This window comes from Coregonus clupeaformis, unplaced genomic scaffold, assembly GCF_020615455.1.
Source record: "Coregonus clupeaformis isolate EN_2021a unplaced genomic scaffold, ASM2061545v1 scaf0007, whole genome shotgun sequence".
In the NCBI taxonomy this organism is placed as follows: Eukaryota; Metazoa; Chordata; class Actinopteri; order Salmoniformes; family Salmonidae; genus Coregonus; species Coregonus clupeaformis.
The window spans coordinates 1,168,516-1,180,833 of NW_025533462.1; the positions used below are offsets into that span (position 1 = coordinate 1,168,516).

A 12,318-nucleotide genomic window follows, 5' to 3' on the forward strand; every position below is an offset into this window, starting at 1 on the left:
AGTTGATGCCAAAGAGCTCGATTTTGGTCTCATCTGACCACAACACTTTCACCCAGTTCTCCTCTGAATCATTCAGATGTTCATTGGCAAACTTCAGACAGCCCTGTATATGTGCTTTCTTGAGCAGGGGGCCCTCGCGGGCGCTGCAGGATTCCAGTCCTTCACGTCATAGTGTGTTACCAATTGTTTTCTTGGTGACTATGGTCCCAGCTGCCTTGAGATCATTGACAAGATCCTCCCGTGTAGTTCTGGGCTGATTCCTCACCGTTCTCATGATCATTGCAACTCCACGAAGTGAGATCTTGCATGGAGCCCCAGGCCGAGGGAGATTGACAGTTAATTTGTGTTTCTTCCATTTGAGAATAATCGCACCAACTGTTGTCACCTTCTCACCAAGCTGCTTGGCGATGGTCTTGTAGCCCATTCCAGCCTTGTGTAGGTCTACAATCTTGTCCCTGACATCCTTGGAGAGCTCTTTGGTCTTGGTCATGGTGGAGAGTTTGGAATCTGATTGATTGATTACTTCTGTGGACAGGTGTCTTTTATACAGGTAACAAACTGAGATTAGGAGTACTCCCTTTAAGAGTGTGTTCCTAATTTCAGCTCGTTACCTGTATAAAAGACACCTGGGAGCCAGAAATCTTTCTGATTGAGATGGGGTCAAATACTTATTTCCCTCATTAAAATGCAAATCAATTTATAACATTTTTTATATGCATTTTTCTGGATTTTTTTGTTGTTATTCTGTCTCTCACTATTCAAATAAACCTACCATTAAAATTATAGACTGATCATGTCTTTGTCAGTGGGTAAACGTACAAAATCAGCAGGGGATCAAATACTTTTTTCCCTCACTGTACTGTACTGACGTTAGAAGGTGAGAAGACAGGGAGGCTGATTTTTTATTAGCTACAGAAGAATGGATTCACTTTTTCAATGCTAGTTAAGGATATTATAGGTCTAGTTATCAAGTTTCATTATGGATTTATTAACTACTAAAAGGTAAGATGTGTTTTTAATTCTGGTGCCGCTCTGCACACACAAGCTTGTTTAGCTTGCTAGCTCAAGCTTGTTAGCTAGTTAGCTCAATCTTGTTAGCTAGCTAGCTCAGAGGACATTAAAAGTTATTTCATAGAAGCTGCTCCTCCTAGGTATAATTCTGTGGACCTAATTCAGATAATGCATGTCATAACAAGAGGCCTAGCGCTTCAAGTCTGCTCCTCAACCCTCTCGCTCTCTCCACACCCCTAACATTTCTGTCAAATCTTGCGCATAGGCTACACTTGTCTGTCCATCTTGCATGTAAACAACTAGCTTGCTTGTGCTATCCGCACTGATTGGTGAAGTAATTTAATGAGCTAAATGTAGAAAAAAAAATATGTATTTCACAGGTTAAAAAAAAGACCAGAAAGGAACGATATAAACTGGTATGTTTTTGGGTGTTCGAATCGGTTCAGAACTTTATTTGGCTGTTTGATGCATGGAACTAGGAAGTGTTGAATTGAGTGACGTGTGCTGTCACTTGTTGAATAGAATTCTATGGGAAACCCATCCATTCCTGGTGCCTTTCTCCGTGTGAATGTTTTAACAGTATCTAATATTTATTTTTGGGTGATCTCTGTTTTTAGCGATAATTTTTTATCTACTAATAATTGCTTCAGGGTTGATGAGTCTAAGAAGTTTATAGGATCCATCCAACTGTTGTTTAATTCTTTATATACATTTTCATAGAAGTGTTTAAAATTGTCATTAATCGTGTTGTTGTTTCTAATTACCGCATTTGTATCTTTATCTTTTAAAATTATAACTGGTTTAGCGAGTATTCATTTTGTGGGAGCAACAAGATATTTACCAGATTTATTTGACATTAAGTAGTATGCCTTCTTTGAGTTTAACCTGTGGTTGTTGGCTCTCTTCAAAAGTAAAAGATCGTATTATTGTTTAAGTTCATCTTTTTTATAAATTTTTATTTTAGATTTTTTATGGGCTTTTTCTTTAATTATTTTTTTAAAATCAGATTTAACATTTGCTGAGTATGAGATTATCATTCCCTAATGTACGCCTAAAGGCATCCCAAATTATATAGTTGGCCGGCTTTTCCCTGTCCTCTATGTCTACATTTGTAATGTTTTAATTTTTTCGTTTACATATGTAATACTTTCAGATGTTCATTCTCCAAATTCTGTTGCTAAGTGTATTTTCTATTGGTGTGATTAAGCATGATACTCAAGAATAATCCAATATCACTATATCATGAATTTTTTTATCCAGTAAATTGTTGAGTGCATTTTTGGAAATAAAAATATAGTACATTCTTGAATAGCTTTTCTTACTTTTAGAAAAAAAGGAATAGTCTTTTGAAGTTTGAAATTGTAATGTCCAGGTGTCCTGTAAATTATTTGTAGAGATTATATTTTTCAGCCTCTTCGGAGGCTCCCTAAATTTGCCTTTTTTATTACTACATCTGTCAATCTTATCGAATGTATGATTTAGGTCACCTGCTAAAATAATAGTTCCTATCTGGATTTGATCTAATATAGCTTGAATTCTTTCTAAAAACACCAGATTGGCCCCTGGTGGGATATACAATGAAATCAATGTGTATTTTTCACCATGTAAGGTACAACTCAACATTTGAAAACAGCCTTCCATGTGTTGGGATATAAGGGAAAAGGGTGTATTCTTCTTTATCAGGAGACCTACACCTATGCTGTTATTACAGTAGGTGGCAGCATAGGCCTCTCCAAGCTCCTCTTTAAATACAAAATGTCTCCTTTTTAAAATGTAACTCTTGCAAGAAAACCACATCTGCTGACAATTTCTTTAAGTGTTTGAAGAACCAAATACATTTTTTTAGCAGACACGACATATGAGGGTGGTGGGCATTCCATAGAATGGAAAGTTCATAGTATGAATACATAGTTATTGTATACATTACATACAGTATATAGAGCATGTGGGCATGTGGGCTGAGCAGCCATTTAACACAAAGCAAAGTACGTCTTTGTACTTGAGGCACTATGTCTTTTAAAGCTCCAACTCCTCTCCTGATGTACACTACATAACCAAAAGGTATGTGGTTGAATATCTCATTCCAAAATCATGGGCATTAATATGGATTTGGTCCCACCTTTGCTGCTATAACAGCCTCCACTCTTCTGGGAAGGCTTTCCACTAGATATTGGAACATTGCTGCGGGGAATTGCTTCCATTCAGCCACAAGAGCATTACTGAGGTCGGGCACTGATGCTGGGCGATTAGGCCTGGCTCACAGTCGGCGTTCCAATTCATCCCAAAGGTGTTCGATGGGGTTGAGGTCAGGGCTCTGTGCAGGCCAGTCAAGTTCTTCCACACTGATCTCGACAAACCAATTCTGTATGGACCTCGCTTTGTGCACAGGGGCATTGACATGCTGATATAGGAAAGGGCCTTCCCAAACTTTTGCACAAAGTTGGAAGCACAGAATCTTCTAGAATGTCACTGTATCCTTAGCGCTAAGATTTCCCTTCACTGGAACTAAGGGGCCTAGCCCAAACCATGAAAAACAGCCCCAGACCATTAGTCCTCCTCCACCAAACTTTACAGTTAGCACTATGCATTCGGGCAGGTAGCGTTCTCCTGGCATCCGCCAAACACAGAATCGCCCGTCGGACTGCCAGATGGTGAAGCATGATTCATGACTCCAGAGAACGTGTTTCCACTGCTCCAGGTGATCTTAGGCTTGTGTGCGGCTGATCGGCCAAGGAAACCCATTTCATGAAGCTCCCGACGAACAGTTCTTGTGCTGACGTTGCTTCCAGATGCAGTTTGGAACTCGGTAGTGAGAGTTGCAACCGAGGACAGATGCTTTTTACGCGCTACGCACTTCAGCACTCCGTGGTCCCGTTCTGTGAGCTTGTGTGGCCTACCACTTCGCAGCTGAGCCTTTGTTGCTCCTAGACATTTCCACTTCACAATAACAGCACTTACAGTTGACCGGGGCAGCTCTAGCAGGGCAGAAATTTGAAGAACTGACTTGTTGGAAAGGTGGCATCCTATGACGGTGCCGCGTTGAATGTCACTGAGCTCTTCAGTAAGGCCATTCTACTGCCAATGTTTGTCTATGGAGATTGCATGGTTGTGTGCTCGATGAAATACACCTGTCAGCCTGAAGGGGTGTCCACATACTTTTGTAAATATAGTGTATATCGTAAACTTACAACAGCAACATTAACACATGACAGATACAAATGCTATACAAGATAGAAGATAAGCATAGTATGAGATTCCGGTTTTACTTAGTTTTGTCATTTTCCTTTTTCAGAGCGGGGTTATAGGTACAACAACAATCAAATAAAGGCATATAAAGATACCCCGACCCCTTCCCCCCTCAGTCCCAATCCAACCGCCTGCATCCTCCACCCACACCCGGAAACCATGTATATTTAAATTCATAAGTTCGAAATGTATTTTGTAACTTTGCCCCAGAAGCATTTAACTGCAGAGCACTCCCACATCATATGAAGGAATGTGCCTACCAGATTTAGGGTACACAGTGAACAGTTAGGAGTTGGGGCCAATTTAATCGTAAAATGTTTCTTTGGTGTTAAATACACTCTGTGAACAAACTTAAAATGTATAAATGTATCGTTCAGGTTACAGGAGGCCAAGGTCATATTTTTCCATATTCTGTTCCAGTTCAAGCGTGGTTCAGATTCAATTAGATCTGTGGACCATACTTTTTAATGGCTAGCTCAGAATATGAGCTTTCCAAAAGTTGTTTATATATAATAGACATCAGTCCTTTCGGGAGCCCAGATAATTTATTTATAAATCCCATCATTGGCTGTTTCAGTAGTTGGGTTTCCCAAGGGACTCCATAGGCCAGTATAGCTGACCTAAGTTGTACATATAGAAAAAAGGAGTGGCCTGGTAATGTGCATCTATCTTTCAAATGTTGGAATGTTCTCAAACCATTACTGTCCATGATATCGGTAAGGGTATGGATTCCACATTTGGATCATTGGAGGGATGCAAAAGGCCGCCATCCAGATCGCAAGGCATTATTGTGAAATATTGACGTATGGGCATGCCATTTTGATTCCCAGCTACATTGTTTTATTAATTTTGCACCAAATATAAATTGTGTGAGCAATAATAGGACCAAAGCGTAATTTACATTGTTTAAGGGATATATCAATGAACACCACCTCTTCCAGGGCAATAGGGGACACCATATTTCTCTCTATACTCAGCCAGGCGGTAATATAATCACATCTAAACTAATTTAGGATGGGGCGAAATGCTAGAGCGTGGATATTTAAAGTCATATGTCATTCCCTTTGTATATTCATTTAAATCGATGAACTTGCCAAATACATTTTGAAACCGCACTATGAATTGTATCCCAATAGCCAGAAGGGGGAGCCATGGGAAGCATTGAACTACAGAAAGTCAGCCGTGGCAACATATTTATTTTGACAATAGATATTCTGCCGGTTAAAGCAACTGGGATATTAATAGATATTCGGTCGGATTGAATTGATTTGAGCGTTCTGTTAAAGTTTTTGGCGATGTTTTTATCTAAAGAAGGAAATATATCTATTCCATAAGTAGCGATAGAGTCCTCCATCGGGGTCTTGAGAGGCAGTAGGGGTGATTTGGTTAGATTAATTTTATAACCTGAGATGAAGCTGAATTTATCTATGATTTTTTAGATACATTGTCTAGATATAGTAAAATATAATCTGCATATAATGAGTGTTATTTCCTTCAATTGACAAATTGCCTGGGCCAGAGGTTCCATGGATAATACGAATAGCAGAGGCGAAGTTGGTCCCCTTGTCTGATGCTTCTAGTGAATCTGAACGGAGCAGAGCAGATATTGCCTGTTATAACTATGGCTGAGGGATTGGCATATGGTATTTTAATCATATTAATGAAATTGGAGCCAATTCCCATATGTTCCAAGACAGACAAGAGACATGACCATTCTAGTCTATCAAAAGCTTTTTCTGCATTGAGTGATAATACAGCCCAAGGAGATGTTGTTTTTGATTAAGCCTCTAAGATACAGTGCTGTGAAAAGGTATTTGCCCCCTTTCTGATTTTCTCTATTTTGGCATATTTTTGATACTGAATGTTATCAGATCTTCAAGCAAACCTAATATTAGATGAAGGAAACCTGAGTTTACAAATAAAATTAATAAATTATATTTATTTAATTTATTTAATCAACAAAGTTATGCAACACCCAATTCCCCTGTGTGAAAAAGTAATTGCCCCCTTACACTCAATAACTGGTTGTGCCACCTTTAGCTGCAATGAGAACTTGTTCTCAACTGGCTTACCTGGTTAAATAAAGGTGAAAAAAAAAAATGACTGCAACCAAATGCTTCCTGTAGTTTTGGCCCACTATTGCATGCAGAGCTGTTTTAACTCAGCAACATTTTTGGGTTTTCAAGCATGAACTGCTCGTTTCAAGTCCTGCCACAACATCTCAATTGGGATTAGGTCTGGACTTTGACTAGGCCATTCCAAAACTTCAAATGTGTTACTTTTTAACCATTTACATATAGACTTGATTGAGTGTTTTGGATCATTATCTTGCTGCATGACCCAGCTGCGCTTCAGCTTCAGCTCACAGACGGATGGCCTGACATTCACCTGTAGAATTCTCTGATACAGAGCCCAGGCCCTGAGGCAGCAAAGCATCCCCAAAACATCACACTACCACCACCATGCTTGGTTCTTACTGTGGAATGCAGTGTTTGGTTTTCGCCAGGCATAAATGGCACCCATGTTGTACAAAAAGTTATACTTTTGACTCATCTGTCCATTGAACATTCTTCCAAGAGTCTTGATGATTATCCAGGTGCTTCCAGGTGCTTTTTGGCAAACTTGAGTCAACTTTTTGGACGAGTATCTTAAATTATTGAAGAAGAAGAAGTCTTGAGCCTCCTTGGCAGTGGAAAACGTGTGTTGTATTCTGGAAGGTCAAGATTAGTTTTGCCAGGTGGATAGCTTGCGTAGCTGGGATCTCACCTCATTGTAGGTCACCCTCTGTTTCAGCAGTTCGGCACTCAGATCTGGGTAGATACTGATCCTCTTCTCCGCATAGGTCAGAGCCCCCGATTCAGCTGCAAGGCGAACAATTTGCCGTTTGACTTCAAAACTGTGGAGTCATCTAATCATACACTGAGATCCGTTCTGGAGTGGACCCGCACAGTGTTCAGTTTATCAGCAGCATGGGACCCAGCTTCTCCCGACAAAACATTTCATAGAAAAGATTGCTCATGAAGGAAGTTGGGTTGCTCGCACAAGTCCTGACTGTCCTGTGACTCGCACATTGAATTTACAGGAATGATTTGAGTGATTCTGTTTTCTTTTTTAGGAAATTGATTTCCCTTCTAGCTTAGTTTGCGCTGTTTCCAGGTCATGGAGTCACCCCTCTGTCACACTGACCACTGTCTACAAATTTTCCACTTTAGTTGAATAGGTTAGAAATGAGCAGGGCAAGAGATTAATTTATCGGTTTTAATTGCAAGTCGAGGGCAGAGGTAATTTCCTCACGAACAATCTCTCGGATAGTAGTGGCCAACTCTTTCTGTTCTCGGGTGTTGAGAGCCACAACGTTCCCACGGGTGAATTGTTCCTTGTAATACAGTGAAAGTCCCACACCTTAATGTGATGTTATATGTTGACAATTATTTGAAAATAAGTCTGTTAATTCATAGTTATTTTCAGGGACGCAACTTTGGTTTTAGAAGTGGGGGGGGGGACATAATTTTAAAAAAGCTTTAATATTGCAGATAGATTGTGGCTTCCATCAATTTAATTGTCTGCATCATTTCCAATCCCCATATATTTTGTTGTAAATATAGATACAGTGCTATGAAAAAGTATTTGCCCCCTTTCTAATTTTCTCTACCTTTGCATATTTGTGATACTGAATGTTATCAGATCTTCAACCAAAACCTAATATTAGATAAAGGGAACATAAGTGAACAAATAACACAACAATTACATAATTATTTCATTTATTTCATAAACAAAGTTATGCAACACCCAATTCCCCTGTGTGAAAAAGTAATTGCCCCCTTACACTCAATAACTGGTTGTGCCACCTTTAGCTGCAATGACTCCAACCAACTGCTTACTGTAGTTGTTGATCAGTCTCTCACGTCGCTGTGGAGGGATTTTGGCCCACTCTTCCATGCAGAACTGCTTTAACTCAGTGACGTGTGGGTTTTAAAGCCTGAACTGCTCGTTTCAAGTCCTGCCACAGCATCTCAATTGGGATTAGGTCTGGACTTTGACTAGGCCATTCCAAAACTTCCAATTTGTTGCTTTTTAGCAATTTTCATGTAGACTTGGTTGTGTGTTTTGGATCATTGTCTTGCTGCATGACCCAGCTGCGCTTCAGCTTCAGCTCACAGACGGATGGTCTGACATTCTCCTGTAGAATTCTCTGATACAGAGCAGAATTCATGGTTCCTTCTATTAAGGCATGTCGTCCAGGTCCTGAGGCAGCAAAGCATCCCCAAACCATCACACCACCACGCTTGACCTTTGGTATGATGTTCTTACTGTGGAATGCAGTGTTTGGTTTTCGCCAGGCATTACTGGAACCATGTCGTCCAAAAAGTTATACTTTTGAATCATCTGTCCATAGAACATTCTTCCAAGAGTCTTGATGATCATCCAGGTGCTTTTTGGCAAACTTGAGTCAACTTTTTGGACAAGATGGGTCCCATTATGCCTGGTGAAAACCAAACACTGCATTCCACAGTAAGAACATCATACCAATGGTCAAGCATGGTGGTGGTGGTGTGATGGTTTGGGGATGCTTTGGTGCCACAGGACCTGGACGACTTGCCTTAATAGAAGGAACCATGAATTCTGCTCTGTATCAGATAATTCTACAGGAGAATGTCAGACCATCCGTCTGTGAGCTGAAGCTGAAGCGCAGCTGGGTCATGCAGCAAGACAATGATCCAAAACACACAACCAAGTCTACATGAAAATTGCTAAAAAGCAACAAATTTGAAGTTTTGGAATGGCCTAGTCAAAGTCCAGACCTAATCCCAATTGAGATGTTGTGGCAGGACTTGAAACGAGCAGTTCATGCTTGAAAACCCACACGTCACTGAGTTAAAGCAGTTCTGCATGGAAGAGTGGGCCAAAAGTCCTCCACAGCGACGTGAGAGACTGATCAACAACTACAGGAAGCAGTTGGTTGGAGTCATTGCAGCTAAAGGTGGCACAACCAGTTATTGAGTGTAAGGGGGCAATTACTTTTTCACACAGGGGAATTGGGTGTTGCATAACTTTGTTTATGAAATAAATATGTAATTGTTGTGTTATTTGTTCACTTATGTTCCCTTTATCTAATATTAGGTTTTGGTTGAAGATCTGATAACATTCAGTATCACAAATATGCAAAAGTAGAGAAAATTAGAAAGGGGGCTGTCACGCCCTGACTCAGGGGACTCTTATATGTTGAGTCAGGGTGTGAATATTCTATGTTGTGTATATCTATGTGAATGATCTAGTATGTGTAGATCTATGTTGGCCGGTGTGGTTCCCAATCAGAGGCAGCTGTTGCTCGTTGTCTCTGATTGGGGATCATACTTAGGCAGCCTGTTTGCACTCGTTAGTTGTGGGATCTTGTTCCGTGTTTAGGCTAGTTTTGTGTTCAGCCTTAGGACTTCACGTTTCGTTTGTTTTGTCGTGAGTTTATCGGTAAATAAACATGTACGCATTTCACGCTGCGCCTTAGTCTGACCCGTCCTTAAACGACCATGACAGGGGCAAATACTTTTTCATAGCACTGTATTTTAAAATATATTTTCCTTTATTATTTTCCCCTAAACCTTCCATCCCTCCCCTAATTGGAGTAAACTAATGTACAACAACACTTAGGCTTCTACTTCCAGCTTATACAGTGGGGCAAAAAAGTATTTAGTCAGCCACCAATTGTGCAAGTTCTCCCACTTAAAAAGATGAGAGAGGCCTGTAATTTTCATCATAGGTACACGTCAACTATGACAGACAAATTGAGAAAAAAAAATCCAGAAAATCCCATTGTAGGATTTTTAATGAATTTATTTGCAAATTATGGTGGAAAATAAGTATTTGGTCACCTACAAACAAGCAAGATTTCTTGCTCTCACAGACCTGTAACTTCTTCTTTAAGAGGCTCCTCTGTCCTCCACTCGTTACCTGTATTAATGGCACCTGTTTGAACTTGTTATCAGTATAAAAGACACCTGTCCACAACCTCAAACAGTCACACTCCAAACTTCACAATGGCCAAGACCAAAGAGCTGTCAAAGGACACCAAAAACAAAATTGTAGACCTGCACCAGGCTGGGAAGACTGAATCTGCAACAGGTAAGCAGCTTGGTTTGAAGAAATCAACTGTGGGAGCAATTATTAGGAAATGGAAGACATACAAGACCACTGATAATCTCCCTCGATCTGGGGCTCCATGCAAGATCTCACCCCGTGGGGTCAAAATGATCACAAGGACGGTGAGCAAAAATCCCAGAACCACACGGGGGGGACCTAGTGAATGACCTGCTGAGAGCTGGGACCAAAGTAACAAAGCCAACCATCAGTAACACACTACGCCGCCAGGGACTCAAATCGTGCAGTGCGAGACGTGTCCCCCTGCTTAAGCCAGTACATGTCCAGGCCCGTCTGAAGTGCATTTGGATGATCCAGAAGAGGATTGGGAGAATGTCATATGGTCAGATGAAACCAAAATATAACTTTTTGGTAAAAACTCAACTCGTCGTGTTTGGAGGACAAAGAATGCTGAGTTGCATCCAAAGAACACCATACCTACTGTGAAGCATGGGGTTGGAAACATCATGCTTTGGGGCTGTTTTTCTGCAAAGGGACCAGGACGACTGATCCGTGTAAAGGAAAGAATGAATGGGGCCATGTATCGTGAGATTTTGAGTGAAACCCTCCTTCCATCAGCAAGGGCATTGAAGATGAAACGTGGCTGGGTCTTTCAGCATGACAATGATCCCAAACACACCGCCCGGGCAATGAAGGAGTGGCTTCGTAAGAAGCATTTCAAGGTCCTGGAGTGGCCTAGCCAGTCTCCAGATCTCAACCCCATAGAAAATATTTGGAGGGAGTTGAAAGTCTGTGTTGCCCAGCGACAGCCCCAAAACATCACTGCTCTAGAGGAGATCTGCATGGAGGAATGGGCCAAAATACCAGCAACAGTGTGTGAAAACCTTGTGAAGACTTACAGAAAACGTTTGACCTGTGTCATTGCCAACAAAGGGTATATAACAAAGTATTGAGAAACTTTTGTTATTGACCAAATACTTATTTTCCACCATCATATGCCAATAAATTCATTAAAAATCCTACAATGTGATTTTCTGGATTTTTTTTCTAATTTTGTCTGTCATAGTTGACGTGTACCTATGATGAAAATTACAGGCCTCTCTCATCTTTTTTAAGTGGGAGAACTTGCACAATTGGTGGCTGACTAAATACTTTTTTTCCCCACTGTACATACTACAGTGGGGGAAAAAAAGTATTTAGTCAGCCACCAATGTGAAGTTCTCCCACTTAAAAAGATGAGAGAGGCCTGTAATTTTCATCATAGGTACACGTCAACTATGACAGACAAATTGAGAAGAAAAAAATTCCAGAAAATCACATTGTAGAATTTTAATGAATTTATTTGCAATTATGGTGGAAAATAAGTATTTGGTCACCTACAAACAAGCAAGGTTTCTGGCTCTCACAGACCTGTAACTTCTTATTTAAGAGGCTCCTCTGTCCTCCACTCATTACCTGTATTAATGGCACCTGTTTGAACTTGTTATCAGTATAAAAAGACACCTGTCCACAACCTCAAACAGTCACACTCCAAACTCCACTATGGCCAAGACCAAAGAGCTGTCAAAGGACACCAGAAACAAAATTGTAGACCTGCACCAGGCTGGGAAGACTGAATCTGCAATAGGTAAGCAGCTTGGTTTGAAGAAATCAACTGTGGGAGCAATTATTAGGAAATGGAATATACAAGACCACTGATAATCTCCCTCGATCTGGGGCTCCATGCAAGATCTCACCCAGTGGGGTCAAAATGATCGCAAGAACGGTGAGCAAAAATCCCAGAACCACACGGGGGGACCTAGTGAATGACCTGCTGGGACCAAAGTAACAAAGCCTACCATCAGTAACACACTACGCCGCCAGGGACTCAAATCCTGCATTGCCAGATGTGTCCCCCTGCTTAAGCCAGTACATGTCCAGGCCCGTCTGAAGTTTGCTAGAGTGCATTTGGATGATCTAGAAGAGGAT

General features: G+C 40.8%; 1 protein-coding gene across 1 annotated transcript in view; it reads right to left on the bottom strand.

The window, feature by feature from the left end:
- Positions 1-12,318, bottom strand: part of LOC121538978 (platelet-activating factor receptor-like) — a 51,434-nt gene that overhangs the window by 26,452 nt on the left and 12,664 nt on the right. The gene's annotated exons all lie outside the window — the stretch shown is intronic.